This window comes from Periplaneta americana, chromosome 13, assembly GCF_040183065.1.
Source record: "Periplaneta americana isolate PAMFEO1 chromosome 13, P.americana_PAMFEO1_priV1, whole genome shotgun sequence".
Taxonomy (NCBI): domain Eukaryota; kingdom Metazoa; phylum Arthropoda; class Insecta; order Blattodea; family Blattidae; genus Periplaneta; species Periplaneta americana.
In genome coordinates this window covers 155,197,217-155,218,266 of record NC_091129.1, presented here as the reverse complement: position 1 = coordinate 155,218,266, position 21,050 = coordinate 155,197,217, and the positions used below count along the sequence as shown (strand labels likewise).

At 34.6% G+C, this 21,050-nt stretch overlaps 1 protein-coding gene across 6 annotated transcripts in view; it reads left to right on the top strand.

Moving 5' to 3' along the window:
- LOC138712568 (cubilin) overlaps positions 1-21,050 on the top strand; it is a 909,639-nt gene that overhangs the window by 171,343 nt on the left and 717,246 nt on the right. For all 6 annotated transcript variants that reach the window (XR_011335744.1, XR_011335745.1, XM_069844493.1 and 3 more), the window contains exon 2: positions 12,150-12,213. The gene's annotated coding sequence lies outside the window, so the exon portion shown is untranslated. The remainder of the gene's footprint in view (positions 1-12,149; positions 12,214-21,050) is intronic.

Below are 21,050 nucleotides of genomic sequence, written 5' to 3'. Positions count from 1 at the left end.
CAGGCATATAATCAACAAAGCGGTTAGAAAAAGTTAAATGCTATATCTTGCTGCAATGAATAGTAGATCTAACTTCAGAATAATTTAGCCTAAACTGTAAATATGAACGTTAAATTTGTTAACTATTTTGTGTTACGTGTAATATTTACGTTATTAAAGAACCAAGCAATGCAAGCGTTTCTTATTGAATGAAGTTTGTACATTGAATAAAGTATTTTCTTCGGCAGTGTGTAAAATGAACAGCAGTGCGTAAAGTGATTTCTTTTACACACTAGTATTTTAAAGGCTAACTTTATGCACTGATAACAGTGGGTAAATTCAACTTTGCGCCCTATCATAGAAAAAATAAATGGAGCGCTATACAGGGTGATTCATTAGGATTTACCGTCATTTACGGAGCTTATTTACGAAGACATTCTGAGCAAAGAATGTCATATAAACGTGTGTCCTAATCGCAATAGTTTCAAAGTTACACTAATTTGAAGTTGTTAACAAAATATCCTTTTTTATTTAGTTTTACGGGTAAAAAAATATTACAAATAGAGAATGACCTATTCAGAAGTGTCATTTCTTTAATTGACTAGTGTACTGAAACTAAACATGTGTTGTTAATTGCTTTGTATTGATTTTACTTTTCAATTTTAACTAAAAATGACATCATTCTTACGTACTTATAACAAAAATTGTTACAAATCATACGACTTTAGGAACTTAATTCTTTAGAGTTTAATTATTCATCGTAATGTATAGTCTCAAAGAATTTTACAAGAGTGGCGTGATTTGTAACAATTGTTGTGATAAATGCGTAAGAAAATGTAATTTTGTAGTTAAAAAAAAAAAAATCTGTACGAAGCAACTATGGAATTCACAACATATTTTTAGCTTCAGAATACTAGCTAATTAAAGAAATGATACTCCTGAATAGTTCATTCTTTATTTGTAATATTCTTTTGCCCTTAAAACTCGAGAATAATGGTATTTTACAAACAACTTCAAATTAGTGTACTTCTGAAAATATTGTATATATATATGTATGTATGTATGTATGTATGTATGTATGTATGTATTTATTCACACTGCAAATGGGTATATACCCGGTGGCAGTGGTAACTAATTACACTCGTTTGGTAGTGATTTAATTTCTTTTGGTTTGATTTTATTAAGATTATGAATTTGTGTATTAATAATTATAGCAAGGGAGTCCATTTTTCGTTATAGTTATTATGAAAATTAATGACAATTAACAATAAACACAATTAATAAAAAATACAATTAATAATAAATTAATAATAATACTAATAATAATGAATCATAATAGTAATAATAATAATAAGGACCATCCTAAATTAAATGAAGCACGATCACTTAAAATAACATTTAAAGTAAATCTAATTTGTATCTTAACCCTAAGTTCGAACTAAAACCCACGAGTATGATATGTTCATACCTGCACAAGTACCTTTCGGCACTACACTTATTTCTCTGTCAACTCACTCACTGCACTGGAACTACGACACATTTCACTGATTCTATCCTGATTGCACTAAAACTTGAAAACATTTCGCTGTTCAAATACTTTGCACTGCCACTATAAACTATACACTGACAGAAACACACTTCACTTACACAACACACTTCACTGACACAACACACTTCACATTTCACTGACACAACACACTTCTTCACTGATACAACACTTCAAATAACAAAATATCAATTACACCCTTTAATAGTGTGTATAGTATACTACCGTCTATTGGTAAAGTCCTTAAACCTATTTTTAAATACATTTTTGGTTATTGGTAAAGCCTTTAGTAAATCTGCAGGTAAAGCATTCCAGTCCCTGGTAGTACGATTGAGATTAGTACAAAAGTTTAGATGACATTTTTTGCTCAAAATTTCTTCGGAAATAAGCTCCGTAAGGGACGATAAATTCCCGTGAATCACCCTGTATAATGTAAGGTAGGATGAATCCCACTTCGTTCTGCCGGTTCCCATCATCATAGTACTTTTTTCAGAGCCACAAAAAATAGACGAAACTCTGTGTTAAGCTAATGAAGAAAATCAAATTTGATAAGTGCATAGATTAGATTCGTTCTCTTTGTGAACTTCTCACGTGGGCGAAAGACGTGTACGTGTGGATGTGTTAGAAAACTGAGTTTTGTAGGCAACTGGTAGGACGTAGTTTGCTGTAGCGTTATGAGTCAACTAGCTAACGGATAAGCAAACTTCTTGATGCTATAAAACTTGATGTTGCAGCGTTTCGAGTGTATTTGCTCGCTTTTATTGCATTGAGAGTGAAGGGGAAAATGGATCCTTGCGTAGTCGGGTTTGAGTTTCAGCGCAAAGAAGCAAGCTGTGTGGTGGGGTGGGAAGGGAGGAACATCACGAGGGGAGGATCGTTGTGTCATTGTTTCAATGTTTTGAAGTCGGCGGAACCAAAATTGCCTCTGCTTCTAAGTCGTCCTAAATATATGTATATATATATAAATAAATAATGCTTTTAATTTATTAAAATCTTATATTAATGATAGACTTCAAGCTACTAAAATTGATAATGAATAAAGTGAATTTATAAAAATTAAAATAGGAGTTCCGCAAGGAACAATCCTTGGACCGATTTTATTTTTAATATATGTTAATGACCTTTTAATGATAGACCTTAAAGAATATGAAGGTGATTTATATTCGTATGCTAATGATAGTGTTTTACTTTTTAGTAGAAAAACTTGGACTGATGCTTATTATAATGCAAATTGCGGCTTAAAATTAATAAAAAAAATGGTTTATTTGAATTCACTTTTAATTAATAGCGATAAACAATAGCTATCCCATTTTCTTTAAATAATAAGGTAATAAACCAATTTCATCTACATTACAAATTAAAATGCATAATTTTGATTGTTCCGATATAAATGACAATTGTTCAGTTATTAATGAAGTTAAGGAGGTTAAATACTTAGGTATAATTATTGATAATCATTTAAAATGGAATAATCATATTCATTATATTTGTAATAAATTACGTAAAAGGTTATATTACTTTGTTGTTCTAAGAAATATTTTGTCAATTAACTGTTTACGTATAATTTATTTAGCATTATTTCAATCTATATTTATGTATGGTATTATAGGTTTGGGTGGAACTTATAAATCCAACCTATATCCATTAATTTTACTACAGAAAAAAGTATTAAAAATTTGTTTAAGAAAGCAGAAAGATTACTCAACTGAACTGTTGTTTAAACATTTCAAAGTTTTCTACATTAAACAAATTTATTAATTTATTTTATTAAAATATTTTCACTGAAATCTTAATAACTTTGAAAGGTATATACATAAATATAGAACTAAAAATACGAATTCTCTGCGTTTGTCTGAACCAAAATGTAAAATCAATACAGCTTTTTATTATAGCATGAGTCAAGGTCCCAGATTATTAAATAAATTTATTCTAATATTATTTTAACCACTAATCCTCTCCAAATTAATAAAAAATAAAAAAAAAAATGTTTTGAATTTATAGTTTGTGTTTAAACATATTAAACACCTTTTAATCTGTATTCACTCTCAGTTTTAATTTTATTTTGTCTGTATTGGAATCCCCTCCTGAGCACGAGTCTTACTCATTCAGGAGTGGGCTAGGTTATCTTACATTGTATTAACTTGTATTCATTTGAAACTTACTAGCAATAAAATAAAACAAAAAATAAAAAAAAAAGAATATATTTTTACTTTTCAGCTCTGTAGCGTCCCTCCGTTTCTTTCATTCTCACGGTCTTAAGCAGAGGTCTCCAAAAAGCGTGTCGTCATTCGTGCTCTCGATGCTGCCCGCCGAACACAGTGTGCTGTAAGGCTGTAGAAGTGGGGAGAGACTCGTACCTCAACAGATGGGAGCGATCAGTGGGGGGTCGCGGCAACGGTCTGCTTACGTTTACAAATAATAACATTAAACAAATAAAAATTATCATACGTTTGTATATTATTTTTACATACTATGAAGCTGGAGCCCCGTCTGTTGCTATAGACACAAACCATTGCAAATTCAATCTCTTTTGTTTCTTTGGTGCCTTTCAGTGCCTACAAAAGTTCTTCTCCAGTTGTATTTTGTAATTACATCTAGAAGACATTCAGACACAGTAAAAATGTTCATTATCTCTTCGGATGAAAATAACAAGGTGAGCTTTGTCGTTTCTATCTGTGCTTTCGCCCAATGCAAGTGAGTAAGCTACAAACTGGTTAATTGTGGTTTCGACTTCAGATTCAATTACATTTAAAATCTTGAAATTCTTTCTCTGAAATCTAATTGGAAACAATTTAATTTTCTTAAACTTTGACTTCGTTCTGGACACAGTATTTTAGTAACGTCCTGTATGCACGATTTTACAAATGATGCTTCTGTAAAGGGCTTCATTGATTTTCTAATATTCAAAGCTAGAACATAGATAGCAAGTAGCTTTTTTTGTTTAAGACTGAGGACACTTGTGTGATTTTTGTTTGTATTTTATTGTTTTTTATTTATCAAAATATTTGTAGGTCTACGCATTTCACCTAAAATTAAACGAAAAACTATATGTTTGTCATGCGGAATTGAGTGTAAACGTATTGTAATATACTGATTATGATGTATAACAAACAGTTATACAGATAGCCCCAAAATAAATTATTTTCACATGTCCAACATACCTGTAATTGTATGATATTCTTTATGCAGAGTCGAGTAGTGTCGTCGCATGTTAAATTTTAACACACACTTAAGAATTTTCGAACAAATTAAGCATTTCACATTCTCCCCACTAACACAAAAAAATTTCTCTTCCTATTCATCCTTGAATGTACTACGTCCATGATTAGAAGACATTGTGAAACGGTGGAACACTCCGACCAACACAATGATAATGGCAGTCCGCCACTGCTCTTCGTTTGCGCATAAACATTAAGTACAGTACAGGTGGGGATGAGTGAGGCGGAACGTACTGGCTTCGGTCCCGTTCAGGGGCTTACTCGCGAGTACGCTTTTGGAGACGTCTGGTCTTAAGAATAGGGTCTATTGTTTTGTCCTGCTGAGTTTCTATTGGTTTACTACTGCTTTGTAACAATTTACAACTAATTGAGAGACAATCCGTACACTCTTACCGTAATATGTGGCACAATTGGATGCAAGGTAGTGAAACTAGCCACAAACCTGGAGGTAATAGTGTCTCTTGACCATTTCTGTGCTCTCCATTAGGCGTAATGGGATCAGGAGCAAGGACATTAAAACCCATTCCTTCCAATATGCTGTGGCCGTGAATTGTTACGATGGGTTCTAGAAGCTTCGTATGGACGCTTCATTAATTCTGTACTTGTCGTCCAAAGGCATCTCATATAGAGATGCTTGCAGGAATTCTGCTTTGTAGGTATGAGGCTCTAAGTTTGGCTCCCACTCGAATTGAAATTAAATGGCGTATTACACATACTTTCCCGTGGACATGCCATGAATATAGAAATATTTTAATCAATCCCATTATTTCTACTAACATCTTATCAGTATCGTATAACCTGGAAGTTACGTTAATAGTAAAACTGGAGTTTGGCTCACGTGTCCACATCTGTGGAGTAACGGTCAGCGCGTCTGGCCGCGAAACCAGGTGGTCCGGGTTCGATTCCCGGTCGGGGCAAGTTACCTGGTTGAGGTTTTTTCCGGGGTTTTCCCTCAACGCAATATGAGCAAATGCTGGGTAACTTTCGGTGCTGGACCCCGGACTCATTTCACCGGCATTATCACCTTCATCACATTCAGACGCTAAATAACCTTAGAGGTTGATAAAGCTTCGTAAAATAACCTACAAACCATCCTTGACTCACGGAATCTGGAGTTTCGGTCTAGATCTTACGAGTTTTTCTTTTGTCTCTGCCTGCAGCTCTAGTATTAGCCGGTAGGTAATATATAAGGTCCTGCAATGTGCCGAACAATATGGATTTTTACTTTTTATTTTGATTATATTAGATTGATGTATAATTCGTAGCGTTTTTGTTCGTCGTCACAACACTGCGTTACTAGGAGATTGTTTATCTTTTGTTATTGTCATTTAGAGTGTTGTGCTTATACACACGCGTTGAATTTTTCCGATTTGAATAAAGTTTGTGCTATTTATGAGCTAAAGAATATTGAGTGTCAAGTGCAGGGGTAGAAGAACAGTTCCGACAAATTTAGAAAAAGAAGAAGATGATGATTTCAATACAGGAAGAGTTATTTTATGTGAACTATGCTGTTCACTTAACATAGCTGCGTGCATAATTGCTGCAATAAATTGGACCCTGGACTCATTTCGCTGGCATTATCACAATCATTTCACTCAGACGCTAGATATAAAATTCAATTCAAACGCAAACTTACTAGGCACTTGGTCAGTAATTGAGACTCGTTCAGACATGGTTTCTTGTAAATAGTTCTTTTAATCTACCACAAAATATCTCAATATCCGGTAATTTCATCACTATAGAATTTTGTTATTGTAGGTTTAATTTGTAATTTAGTAAATACAAAAATATTCTTTGTTCTTAACTTCTATGATAAAATGTCTAGCTTTCATTAATCAGGTATTCTTGTCGTACTTTAATTTTTATTGTAATTGTAATTGTAAATTTAATATTAATTGTAATCTTATTGTTCATGTTATAGTTGTAATCCCCTGGTAGAGGGGCAGAGAAGGCCTGACGGCCTTATCTCTACCAGGTTAAATAAATAAATCTAAAAAAAAAAAAAAAATAAACATAGCAGTTGATAAAGTGTCGTAAAATAAATCAATAAAAATATGCCACATTATTGCACCAGTGCTGTAAAATATTACAGTACCAACTAAAACGTAATTTGTGCACTACTACTGTGTATACTACTACTACTACTGCTACTTTAATACTACTACTACTACTGTTATTACTTCTACTGCTACTAATACTGCTGGTAGTACTGCTATTGCTACTGCTACTTCTAGTGTTATTGTTACTGCTACTACCACCACCACTACTACTACTACTACTACTGTTATTACTTCTACTGCTACTAATACTGCTCCTAGTACTGCTATTGCTACTGCTACTTCTAGTGTTATTGTTACTGCTACTACTACTGCTACTTCTACCGCTACATTTTACTGCTACTAATTCTATTGCTACTGCTACTAAAATATTAGTGCTATTGCTACTACTACTAATGCTACTACTGCTGCTGTTACTCCTACTGCTATTGATACTAGTGCTACTACTACTGCTACTGATACTATTATTGCTACTGCTATTACTACTGCTATATTTTTACTGCTACTGCTGCTGCTACTATATTTTTACTGCTACTACTTCTGCTACTGCTACCGATACTGATGCTACTACTAATGCTACTACTGTTACTACTACTGCTGTTGATATTACTGCTACTGCTACCGATATAATGCTACTACTAATGCTACTACTGATACTACTATTACTGCTGTTGATACTAGTTCTACTGCTACTGATATAGTGCTACTACTAATGCTACTACTGATAATATTACTGATATTGATATTAGTGCTACTGCTACCGATATAATGCTACTACTAATGCTACTATTGATACTACTACTACTGCTGTTGATACTAGTGCTACTGCTACAGTGCTACTACTAATGCTACTACTGATACTATTACTGCTATTGATATTAGTGCTACTGCTACCGATATAATGCTACTACTAATGCTACTACTGATACTACTATTACTGCTGTTGATACTAGTTCTACTGCTACTGATATAGTGCTACTACTAATGCTACTACTGATAATATTACTGATATTGATATTAGTGCTACTGCTACCGATATAATGCTACTACTAATGCTACTATTGATACTACTACTACTGCTGTTGATACTAGTGCTACTGCTACAGTGCTACTACTAATGCTACTACTGTTACTATTACTGCTGTTGATATTACTGCTACTGCTACCGATATAATGCTACTACTAATGCTACTACTGATACTATTACTGCTATTGATATTAGTGCTACTGCTATCGATATAGTGCTACTACTAATGTCACGACTAATACTACTACTACTACTGCCATTGATACTAGTGCTACTGCTACCGACATAGTGCTACTACTAATACTACTACTATTGCTGTTTATACTAGTGCTACTGCTACCGACATAGTGCTACTACTAATACTACTACTATTGCTGTTTATACTAGTGCTACTGCTACCGATATAGTGCTACTACTAATACTACTACTATTGCTGTTTATACTAGTGCTACTGCTACCGATATAGTGCTACTACTAATACTACTACTATTGCTGTTTATACTAGTGCTACTGCTACCGACATAGTGCTACTACTAATACTACTACTATTGCTGTTTATACTAGTGCTACTGCTACCGATATAGTGCTACTACTAATACTACTACTATTGCTGTTTATACTAGTGCTACTGCTACCGATATAGTGCTACTACTAATACTACTACTATTGCTGTTTATACTAGTGCTACTGCTACCGATATAGTGCTACTACTAATACTACTACTATTGCTGTTTATACTAGTGCTACTGCTACCGACATAGTGCTACTACTAATACTACTACTATTGCTGTTTATACTAGTGCTACTGCTACCGATATAGTGCTACTACTAATACTACTACTATTGCTGTTTATACTAGTGCTACTGCTACCGATATAGTGCTACTACTAATACTACTACTATTGCTGTTTATACTAGTGCTACTGCTACCGATATAGTGCTACTACTAATACTACTACTATTGCTGTTTATACTAGTGCTACTGCTACCGACATAGTGCTACTACTAATACTACTACTATTGCTGTTTATACTAGTGCTACTGCTACCGATATAGTGCTACTACTAATACTACTACTATTGCTGTTTATACTAGTGCTACTGCTACCGATATAGTGCTACTACTAATACTACTACTATTGCTGTTTATACTAGTGCTACTGCTACCGATATAGTGCTACTACTAATACTACTACTATTGCTGTTTATACTAGTGCTACTGCTACCGATATAGTGCTACTACTAATACTACTACTATTGCTGTTTATACTAGTGCTACTGCTACCGATATAGTGCTACTACTAATGCTACTACTACTGCTGTTGATACTACTGCTACTACTAATGCTACTGATATTACTACTACTGCTTTTGATACTAGTGCTACTGCTACCGATATAGTGCTACTATTAATACTGTTACTGATACTACTACTGCTATTAATACTAGTGCTCCTGCTACTGATATAGTGCCACTACTACCGCTACCTTCCTGCGGTCCTTTTCTAGCTGACTGTGCACCTTCTCTCAGAATCTCTGCGAGTACTTCCTGGACATTTCATAAGATTGCACTATTGTAGAAAAAATAAGATGTGAACGAGTCCTGAGGGGAAGTCCAGCTTCAGAGATCCAGAAAGTTCATCGCCGTGATCACCTAAACTTGTGATATATTCCTCTCCCCAGGGCGGCATCGCACCTCTCCACTCATTTAAGTAACAAATGGCAGTGCGCCATTAGCAATACGCAAGGGGGATGGCGCATCGATTCCCCACGGACAGGGTGAGCAGTAGGCTTTGGGGGAAACCGGGGTCGATGTTAACAATACCAAAGTGTGCAAGGATTGACGCTTTAGAAACAAATACTGGGAAGAGCGGGAGGTTCGTGTAAACAACAAGGGCTTAAGTGCAATGGTTTTCAGAGTTTTCTTAATGCTGTTACGTAATATAGCAGAAATAAATTGCAATTTTACATACATACTAATAAATAGGGACCGAATTTATAGGTTTTTTTTTCATATTTTTCCTTACTTTTAAACTCATAATTTCTTAGATAATTGTCAGCCTGAGTGGCGCAGTCGGTAGAGTACTGTCTTCCATGCCCGAGGTTGCGAGTTTGATCCCGGCTCACGTCGATTGCATTTAAGTGTACTTAAAAGAGACAGGCCCATGCCAGTAGATTTACTGGCATGTAAAGGAAGTCCTGCGGGACAAAATTCCGGCACACCTGCGACGCTGATATAACCACTTATGAAGGTGTGTCCGAAACTTGAACAGTGTCTGTTTATTTTGATGCATCATACATTATTCTAAGTGTTATATATTTCTTTATGCAGCCCTTAAAACCTGATGAATCCTTTGTAATTGTCCTGCATATTGTGTTATATTACTTGAATGTGTGTAGCATCAAAACCTATGCAAATTTAAGTTTCCTTGGCTTTGCATTCATTTTGAGTAATATCTTCAAAAACGTAAAATCCAGCCACTAGAGGGAACCCAAGAGTTGGAACTTAAACTGAGACGATTCTGTCCGTCACCGGGATGGGTATCCGGTGTGGCTTATTGGATAAAGCATCAGCACGTAGAGCTGAAAACCCGGGTTCAAATCCCGGTGCCGGAGAGAATTTTTCTCCGTTCCATTACTCTTTCATCGTATGATGACGCAGAATATCTGCATGGAAATATATGTACTTCGTTACATTAAAATAATATATATGATACGCGTAAATCACTTCGTGATTTAAGACGGCACTTATTCCGTCGGATCCCGGCCAACTAGTCACTCATAACGAGTGCACCTCAGCACATGTGTGGACTTCGGTCCTGCGTTCATAGACATCTATGACGTAGTGCAGAGGGCGGCCACTAGAGGGAACCCAAGAGTTGGAACTTAAACTGAGACGATTCTGTCCGACACCGGGATGGGTATCCGGTGTGGCTTAGTGGATAAAGCATCAGCACGTAGAACTGAAAACCCGGGTTCAAATCCCGGTGCTGGAGAGAATTTTTCTCCGTTGCATTACTCTTTCATCGTATGATGACGCAGAATATCTGCATGGAAATATCATATGTACTTCGGTACATTAAAATATGTAAAATCCAGGCTTAACTGTATTTACAGTCTTATAGAAGAAATAAAAATATATCAACAGAAATGGATGGAACATATGAGAAGAATGGGCAAAAACAGTTATCCAAATTATACGAATACAGAATTGCAAGGACACGACACAAAGGACACAAGTTTCTTCGTTCAGTTTTTAAAGCGTTGAATACGAAACAGTCTAGGAACACTAACCTCTGATGATGATGGTAGTATACTCTATTTTTTTTAACAGAATTTACTTATATGACTCTTATAATCATGATTCGGAAAATTATCTAAGAAAACTTTTAACTGCTTTATCTCGCAACAACCGATGAATTAGGTAAAGCAAGCAAAAACTGGTTTAATATTATGAAAAATAAGGATATTAAACATATATAAAAGTAAATGTGGCTATGTATGTATGTATGTATGTATGTATGTATGTATGTATGTATGTATGTATGTATGTATGTATGTATGTATGTATGTATGTATGTATGTATGTATGTATGTATGTGTGTGTGTGTGTATGTATGTATGTATGTATGTATGTATGTATGTACGTACGTATGTATGTACTCAATACAAATCTACACGCTTTGACCGATATTTGCCAAAGTTTCCACACTTAACCTTCATAACCCGGAGAAGAACATAGGCTACATTAAAATTGGACAGATGGAGGTTAAATTATTGAAAACAATAAAAATTATGATATTAAAATGGCCTATTCTACAGGTAGTTGTCTTATTGACGTCATCCAGTCACGTCTTCTTCCGTTGTAAAAGCGGCAATATTGTTATTGAAATATTAAATAAAATAACATTACATTAAAACTACGTAAATGTTTAGCTGAACTACAAAACAAAACAAATTAAAAATAGAAACAATAAGGTACATGATGACATCTTTTCTCTTCGGTGCCTGATCTCCATCTGTTTTAAATTCTGTTAATCTTGGCAGGTGTTTTGGCTAAGAATTCATGTAAGTGACACCATGTAAAGATTCATCTTTAGGGACTAGGAAAGCTTAGTAAAGACAGTAATTCGTTTTGTTTTTCTATACTTGAGTTGCCGAGATCTCCTTAAGTCTGAAGCAAAAAGGAAAACCCGAGCAACACCGGGTGCTTTTAGCTAGTACTTTATTAGTGAGAAAATAGGTAAAGCAACTAGATTGAAGCATATACCAATACATGAAAATTACCCTACATCGTTTCTGAATATGAAAATGTATGTTTTCAGGTGAACTAAGGTGTCCCTGGCCTTCACTTCGCCTCCCGGACACGGCAAGGACACAGACGATATGGTGAGTAGCAAGCATTTTCACTGCTCAAGAAAATGTATGGACATAAGATCTGTTGACAGGTTTTAATTCAAACACATTAGGAATGTATCACATTTTGGCTATGTTCTCTGTTGTAATGATATCATCATGGTTGACAACACATTCTTAATTTTTTCAAGTTCAACTATTATAGTGCATTAGTGTGGACTTTGAACAAGATATGTTAGGTTATTAAATATTATTGTATTTCGTCAATTGTTTTATTACGAGTGATAATGTTGATCTATCGACAGTCGCATTTATCGATAATCACAGTGTGAACCACTACAATCGATAACATTGGATTGTATTTGACATCTGTGCAAGTACGCCTATTTTGATACATTATTTTAGTTATAAAATAAACATTTAATTTAAAATAGACCAATGGAAATAGAAAAATGTTGATTATAGAGGATTATTACAAAAGAAATACATATTTTGAATATTTCATAGTACAATAATACATTATGCTACGAGCCTATAATGGTAGTAATTAAGATGCGAGTATGTTTGTTTATGAAACGAGCGCAAGCGAGTTTCATAATTTTCATACGAGCGTCTTAATTACCATTATAGGCAAGTTTCATACGACTTTTTATGTTCGCCCATATTTCTAACTTGAAATTATTCATAAGTATTCATGTTATGGTTATCTAAGCGAGGAGCGGAACTGACCTTCTAAATTGTGAGATGTGCGCAGACGCGAAAGTATTGATTTTTTCCGAGGAACAGATGTCCACATTGACCTTGATATAATCTAGAGAGTAAACTAAATATTAATATTGATATAACATTGAAATTAAGTTAGACATTGAAAAACGAGATGACAAATTGAATTTATTTGAATATTATTTACAATTAATGCTAATTATTATAGTAACAGAACATACCTTCTGCGACAGTATTGGATTTCCAGCCTCCGTGACGTTTCGCTAGTTGTCTTTCGATTGCATATCCGAGAATAATCGATACTTGCGGTTTTATAATGCTACAATGGTGATTTCTCATTGGCTGAACAACTGAACTATAATGAATAGGTGTACTTTAATGAGGTGCATTAAAGGGCTACTACCAGTTGTATAATTACTACATTTCGGCATGGTCGAGCATAAAACTATTAATGTTACCAGGAATCAGTTTGCACTGTTTTATAAGCTAGACTAATTCTTCAAGTTTACTTTGGAAACTCACAAATGTTCAATACGTGCTCTTTGTCTCACACGGCACGCATCAAGGTGATAGTCTAGTTCATTATAAACCCAATGTAACATACCTGCATCGATATTTGGCATTGCTTTTGTAAACAGTTCTCAAAGAAAAAATTCGTAGTGTGAGATCGGGGCTCCTTGGTGGCCACTGTGCGAAAGCGCGGTTGTCGTCTGTTGTACGCTGCTCTGCGGAAGGGTTTCATGCAGATAATTTCTTATTTGTAACACTCCGATGTTGATGAGGCGGTGCTCCGTCCTGTTGGAAGATGAAGTTGTCCCCGTCAGAAGTTCCTGAAACTAACAGCACAAAATGCACGTCGATTTCATAGATACCAATCTTCGTTATTTTGCTTGCGTCTGCATAACATAAGGGCAGTAGTACCAACAGTGTCTTATCGAAACTTTTACAGTTTCTCAGCCTAACAGCGCAAAATGCATGTTGATGTCGCAGATAACCATCCTAGTTATTATGCTTGCTACTTTTTCTTCCTGTGACCATGGTCTTTGTCTTATTTGCATTTATCTTCATCCCATACTGCTCACAGCTGTCATTTAACTCCAGTAGCGTATCTGTTAGTATCATCTCTTCTTCTGCTAACAACGCCATATCAACAGCAAATCTTATGAATTTTATTTTTCTTCCTCCTAGTATCACTCCATGTTCTGAAAACAATTCTTCACTAAATTTTATGTAATTGGACTGGACGTTACCAATTTTTTTTTTAGCTGCTGTCCAAAAATCTCGTATGTGTACATATTTCTGGTGATATGGAAGAGAAGGCTTGATGGCCGTAACTCCACTATTATTATTATTATTATTATTATTATTATTATTATTACTTTACTTACTTACTGGCTTTTAAGGAACCCGGAGGTTCATTACCGCCCTCACATAAGCCCGCCAGTGGTCCCTATCCTGAGCAAGATTAATCCAGTCTCTACCATCATATCCCACCACTCTCAAATCCATTTTAATATTATCTTCCCATCTACGTCTCGGCCTCCCCAAAGGTATTTTTCCCTCCGGCCTCCCAACTAACACTCTATATGCATTTCTGGATTCGCCTATATGTGTTACATGCCCTGCCCATCTCAAACGTCTGGATTTAATGTTCCTAATTATGTCAGGTGAAGAATACAATGCGTGCAGTTCTGTGTTGTGTAACTTTCTCCATTCTCCTGTAACTTCATCCCTCTTAGCCCCAAATATTTTCCTAAGCACCTTATTCTCAAACATCCTTAACCTATGTTCCTCTCTCAAATTGAGAGTCCTAGTTTCACAACCATACAGAACAACCGGTAATATAACTGTTTTATAAATTCTAACTTTCAGGTTTTTTGACAACAGACTGGATGATAAAAGCTCCTCAACCGAATAATAACACGCATTTCCTATATTTATTCTGTGTTTAATTTCCTCCCGAGTATAATTTATATTTGTTACTGTTGCTCTCAGGTATTTGAATTTTTCCACCTCTTCAAAGGGTAAATTTCTAATTTTTATATTTCCATTTCGTACAATGTTCTCGTCACGAGACATAATCATATACTTTGTCTTTTCTGGATTTACTTCCGAACCTATTTCTTTACTTGCTTCACGTAAAATTTTCGTATTTTCCCTAATCGTTTGTGGATTTTCTCCTAACATATTATTATTATTATTATTATTATTATTATTATTATTATTATTATAATAAATAATTCTCTTATAGTAAATTCTGTATAATTCGGAATTTCTTTTAATTCAGACTGGATGCTGTCTCAATTAGACCGAATTGGTAACATTCTATTGTAAATATTTTAATAGGCCTATATAGGAAAAAAATAAAGTCTGGAAAAAACAAATTTGAATGACTCAACTTAGTTTTATTTTATATTTCTATAGGCCTACTGCTTTTCCTCTGGTTTTCAGAAGAAGTGGCGTCTCTTTTGACGAGTTTAAAAACCAAACGCGACTACATAGATGTCGAACATTGTATATTCTCCGTCTTGAAGTTCCGCCAGACAAGAACTGACCGTGCGCATTTGTGTGAACTCTAATGGATTTGATGTAGTAGCTCTCAGTTGAGTTCCAGTGCCGGGTCTCTACCGGCATTAAGAAAGCCTGCACAGTCAAGATAGGGCCGCGTAATTTCTGCGAGTGGCAGAGTTGAGTTGCTTCCACGAACCAACTCGCAGGGAACTGCGCCGCCTAATCCTGAAGAAAAAGTCTGGAGTCATACCGCGTGAAGTTTGTAATTCTGCGGAAATGGCGTTAAGGGCGCACATTATCGACGAGAACTTCCCAACGTGAAGCAGAGCACCTCTGCTGCACAGCAACGTCGTTTTCTTGAATTTCCACGACCCACTCCTTTCTTTTACTGATATTATCTGTCTGTTCGCTGTTAATACATGTTTCCTTCCTCCTACCTCACTCTGTCGCCTCCTCATTTCTTTGTAACCTCCCAGTTTTTCTATATTCCAGTCTCTAGCTTCTTCATCATAATTTTTTAAACCTCATACTCACTGTTTCCTCCGTTCTCGGCATGTGGGATATTTTTGTGATAGTTATTTCGAAATATTAGCAGCGGATACCAAAGATTCGTAATAGATGTTCTGCGATCTACATCAGTAATTGGTTATGAAGTGTATCCGTGATCGCTGTATCGAAAATTTGTAGTAGATATCTTTTTAAACATTTTGATAAAATATTAATGATGAATATTATGTAATGTAATCGCTGTAAAGAATTTGTGATGGAAAATAGTTTTTTGCTTGAAGCGAGTGTGTAGTCATGTTTAACATAATTAAATCTATACTAATAATAAAGCTGTAGCCGAAATTTTTCTGGTAATTTTCGCTTTTCCAAAAATAATTGGTCCTAACATGTATATTTAACCATGCTGAAACCGAAAATCGCTTTTTTGAAATTTTTGTTTGTATGTCTGTCTGTCTGTCTGTCTGTCTGTCTGTATGTTTGTTACCTTTTCACGCGATAATGGCTGAACTGATTTATATGAAAATTGGAATATAAATTAAGTTCGTTGTAACTTAGATTTTAGGATATATAGCATTCAAAACACCTAATTTAAAATGGGGGGTTATAAGGGGAGTTGAATTAAATAAATTGAAATATCTCCCTTATTATTAATTTTCATGAAAAATGTTACATAACAAAGGTTTCTTTAAAAATGATTTCCGATAAGTTTTATTCCATACAAAATTTTGATAGGACTGATATTTAATGAGATAAAAGGGTTTTAAAATTAAGATAACAACGCCATCTAAGGCGTAGTAATGAAATAAAAACAAGTGACTTCGTCTATAAGGGGCCTTGGACAACAACAATCGAAAGCTATTAAACATAGCCTACAGAGAATATTTCTGTGTTTGTATGAAGTAATATCGGAAGCTAATTAATTACTAAATGATATGTCAATCTTCATTAAACTATGGTTGCATGTAATAACAATTAAGAAACATGTTAAAGGAATTGTCATTGCACTAAATGAGTGTCTCTGGACCAAAATGATCGCATTTTAATTATTTAAATGCAATTTAAATTAAGTAACATATTAAACGATTTATCCTTCTATCAAACACGAATGTTCCCTGGATCAAACGTCCTATTTGAATTATGTAATTACTTTATATTTATTTCTAATAGGTACAGCGGAGCGCACGGGTACAGCTAGTATAGAATAAAAATTAATGTATTTAATTGAACGTTTGATATGTTCTTTCATTATTTCTAAAGACAAATGTAAGTGGGTCATTCAATAAATCGACCACTGGGACCTTTTCTCCCCTTTTCACTTGGAGCGTCACAACAATTAAACGCGTTGCTATGGAGACGTTTTACCGTTATAGTATTCCAATACAGGAACCCAAGAGACGTCAGTGAAATAATTTCTTCCAAAGATGAGAAAGAAATTAGTGCAGAAGTTGGTAAAGGGAAGAACCTTTGAAACTGAAGAACTGAAGAAGAAAACTGTGCAGTCTTCTATAAGATAGCATACATTGATATCTATCAAATAAGTCTCTTTTAATATGATACTAAACACAAGTTTTCGAAAATAGAATTCTTTGGCCCAATGCATCCTCATTGTTATGAGCATTATAAACCAACGGATTTAATTTTTTATTACCTTGTCGGGAATCGAACACGATTACACCGAGGACAGTTACATATTTATTACCAAATGTAAAATGAAATATTTATTAGCCTATAGTATTTTATTGTAGTGTATATTTAGGCTTTATAAAACAGTTATATTACCGGTTCTACTGTATGGTTGTAAAACTTGAACTCTCACTCTGAGAGAGGAACATAGGTAAAGGGTGTTTGAGAATAAGGTGCTTAGGAAAATATTTGGGGCTAAGCGGGATGAAGTTACAGGAGAATGGAGAAAGTTACACAACACAACTGCACGCATTGTATTCTTCCCCAGACATAATTAGGAACATTAAATCCAGACGTTTGAGATGGGTAGGGCATGTAGCACGTATGGGCGAATCCAGAAATGCATATAGAGTGTTAGTTGGGAGACCGGAGGGAAAAAGACCTTTAGGGAGGCCGAGACGTAGATGGGAGGATAATATTAAAATGGATTTGAGGGAGGTGGGGTATGATGATAGAGACTGGATTAATCTTGCACAGGATAGGGACCGCTGGCGGGCTTATGTGAGGGCGGCAATGAACCTTCGAGTTCCTTAAAAGCCATTTGTAAGTAAGTAAGTATGTAAGTAAGTATATTTAGGCTAATGATTTCCAACTTAACTTCTATGTGACGTCAAATCTCTTCTCTCGTTCTCGTTAGGCAGATAGGCCTACCGCAAAACTCGAGAGTACCGAGTCAGCGTAGCTGGATCTGAATGATTCGTTAGAGCAATGATGCGAATTAAATGTGAATATAATACATCTGATAATTTCTTATGTTATTTACAAAAAAAAAAAAAATGTCACAGTCGGTCCTATGAAGGTCTGATAGTGTTAACTTCAGAAGTGTAAATAAATAAAGGTAATTAATAATCCAGTGAAGTTTTCTTTCATAATTTAATGATAATAAATGCTTGAAATAACTTTAGTTTGTCCCTTAAATGTGCAGAAATTTGGTCCGAACAAATGTAACATTGTAAAATTCGTTGAAGCACAAAAAGTTACATTTGTTGGGATCAAATTTCTGCGCATTTAAAGGATAAAACTAAAATTCTCGCAAGCATTTATCAACAGTAATCTCACTAGACGTTTTGATTTATCTAGAGAAAATCAAAACTCGAGTGGGATTTAATTGACTATTACACGATTAGATTAATGTATATAAAGATTAGAAGTAACGAAGTACTCCAATACAATAAAATATTAATTGACTTACGAAAATACAACTGTCTTAAAATTTATTATTGTACCATCTCATCATTACAAATATTACGCTAGATGCATGCTAGATGGCAGTAGTGAGCAATGCCTTCTCGTCGAGAAGTTCTCGATCTATTATACACGATGGCAATGTTACTAGTCAAGAGGGCTTTGTTCATTCAGTTTCATTTTTATTAAAATGCAACATTCCACTCCAATTATCCGAATCCCAGTAATCAACGTCACTTGACAGATGATTTTCAATAAATCTTAATATTAAACAATCTCTGATACGTGACTATCCATAATATTATATAGCAGAAGCTATACCATAACCTAACTAATATACACAAGTGTTAGAAAAGTTTTAATTAACAACGATGACATAAAAAATAAACATGAATAATTTTAAAAGGAATAATTATTGAATGTACAATTTTGAAATTTGAATGTGGTTGGTGGTTCAATTGATGTTATATTGGACGTCTGTGTAATAGAAGTGGAACTCGTTGATTTAGGCCTACATGGTGTATTCAACTTATTCAGGATTTCCGAATGGTGCTCTTCATTTATTTTTAATTCGGATTTCAGAAGATGCATAGGTATGATCAGTGATTTTTATTAATTCTTGTTCTTGATTTTTTTTTTTTTTTAATGATTTATTTTAGCTGGTAGAGTTAAGGCCGTAAGGCCTTCTCTTCCACTCAACCAGCAAAAAGTGTATATACATATGCATGAACTTACAAAGAATCCAACAATTTGATTGAGATGAGAGTTACATGTATACAAAAGACTGCCAATGCGAGTCATATTTAAAACTGCTGTGCATCGACTGGAGTGGTTTGTAATTTTATATATATATTTTTTTGACGTCCAGACCAGCGCAGTTTGAAATGTTGGCAAACAAAGAAACACATGCTAGGGACGCGATAAAATTAAACAAATGCTAGGGACGCGATAAAATTGTGCGATAAGCAGCCATGATTGGTTGAAATACGTCCTTTCGTACCGTTTTATTGGTCAAAAGTAATATGACATAGTAAAAGTGTAATAGTCATCTTAATACACCAATCTCTTCAATTGACTGAACATATTGAGAATTAAATCAATGGCTTTCCCAAAACAAGCTACGACATATTACACAAAATAGTAATATACGTTACAAGAGCTGTATGTTAACGTTTTCATGTTCGAGGAAAAGATTGAAAAAGCGACACGTAGTTGAGCTTTTTTAATTTCCGAGAACATGAAAACAAACATACCGCTCGTGTATCGTACATTATTTTGTGCGAAGATCGTTTATTACATACCTGAAAGACGAATTTCTAATTAGTTGCAATGAAATCTCCATGTTGGTTTGTGTTTAATGACGGCAACTTCGGAACACCAAAATATCTTTCTTTAACATTGTTGCTATAAAATGTTTTCTGTGTTTACTATACTCCAGCAGGCCGTGATATACGTCTGTCTTTTTTGTCCCCCAGTCTATAAATGCGAACTTAAAACAAACGGTAAGGTTATGTAATGATTTATTTTTCATTTTAATATTTTAACAATATTATTTATATAACATATTGCAGTAATAACATCGGCATCTGGAATCTTGTTGATTTTTTCACGGCTTCCTTATTGTTACTTGTATCAGGAATTCAATACGTTTCGTGGAGTAGTAGACTTTACTTAATTTTTGCAAATATTTAAAAACAATAATTAACATTGCAATTTAGGTGAAATTGCAGTGGTAAGTTTCCAATTTATAATTATTACTATGTTAAACGTCTCTAAAAATGATATGTTAAAAGCCTAAAGCAGTAAAATGAATGTCGCGCTTAAGCGGTAAGAAGAGGGAAATTGTTATGTGTGTTACGTTGGGAATACTGAATGTGGTATTTCACACTTACCGCGTATTGGTTCTGTGCGGAAAACAAGCAAATACGCACGATTTCGCACAAAATATTTTTTATTTTCTCGAAAAGAAAGCAAAGACGAGAAAAATCGTATTAAACTTCGTTTAAAATATCTCAAAGAATAATCCCCCCGAAATTAATGACATTACTTACGATTCACCCTGTAAACAACACAATATACATATACATAACATACATACGCCCAACATACATACATACAATTTTTATTTTTATTTTACTAGGTTATTTTACCACATCTTAGGTTATTTAGCGTCTGAATGAGTTGAAGGTGATAATGCTAGTGAAATGAGTCCGGGGTCCAGCACCGAAAGTTACCCAGCATTTGCTCATATTGGTTGAGGG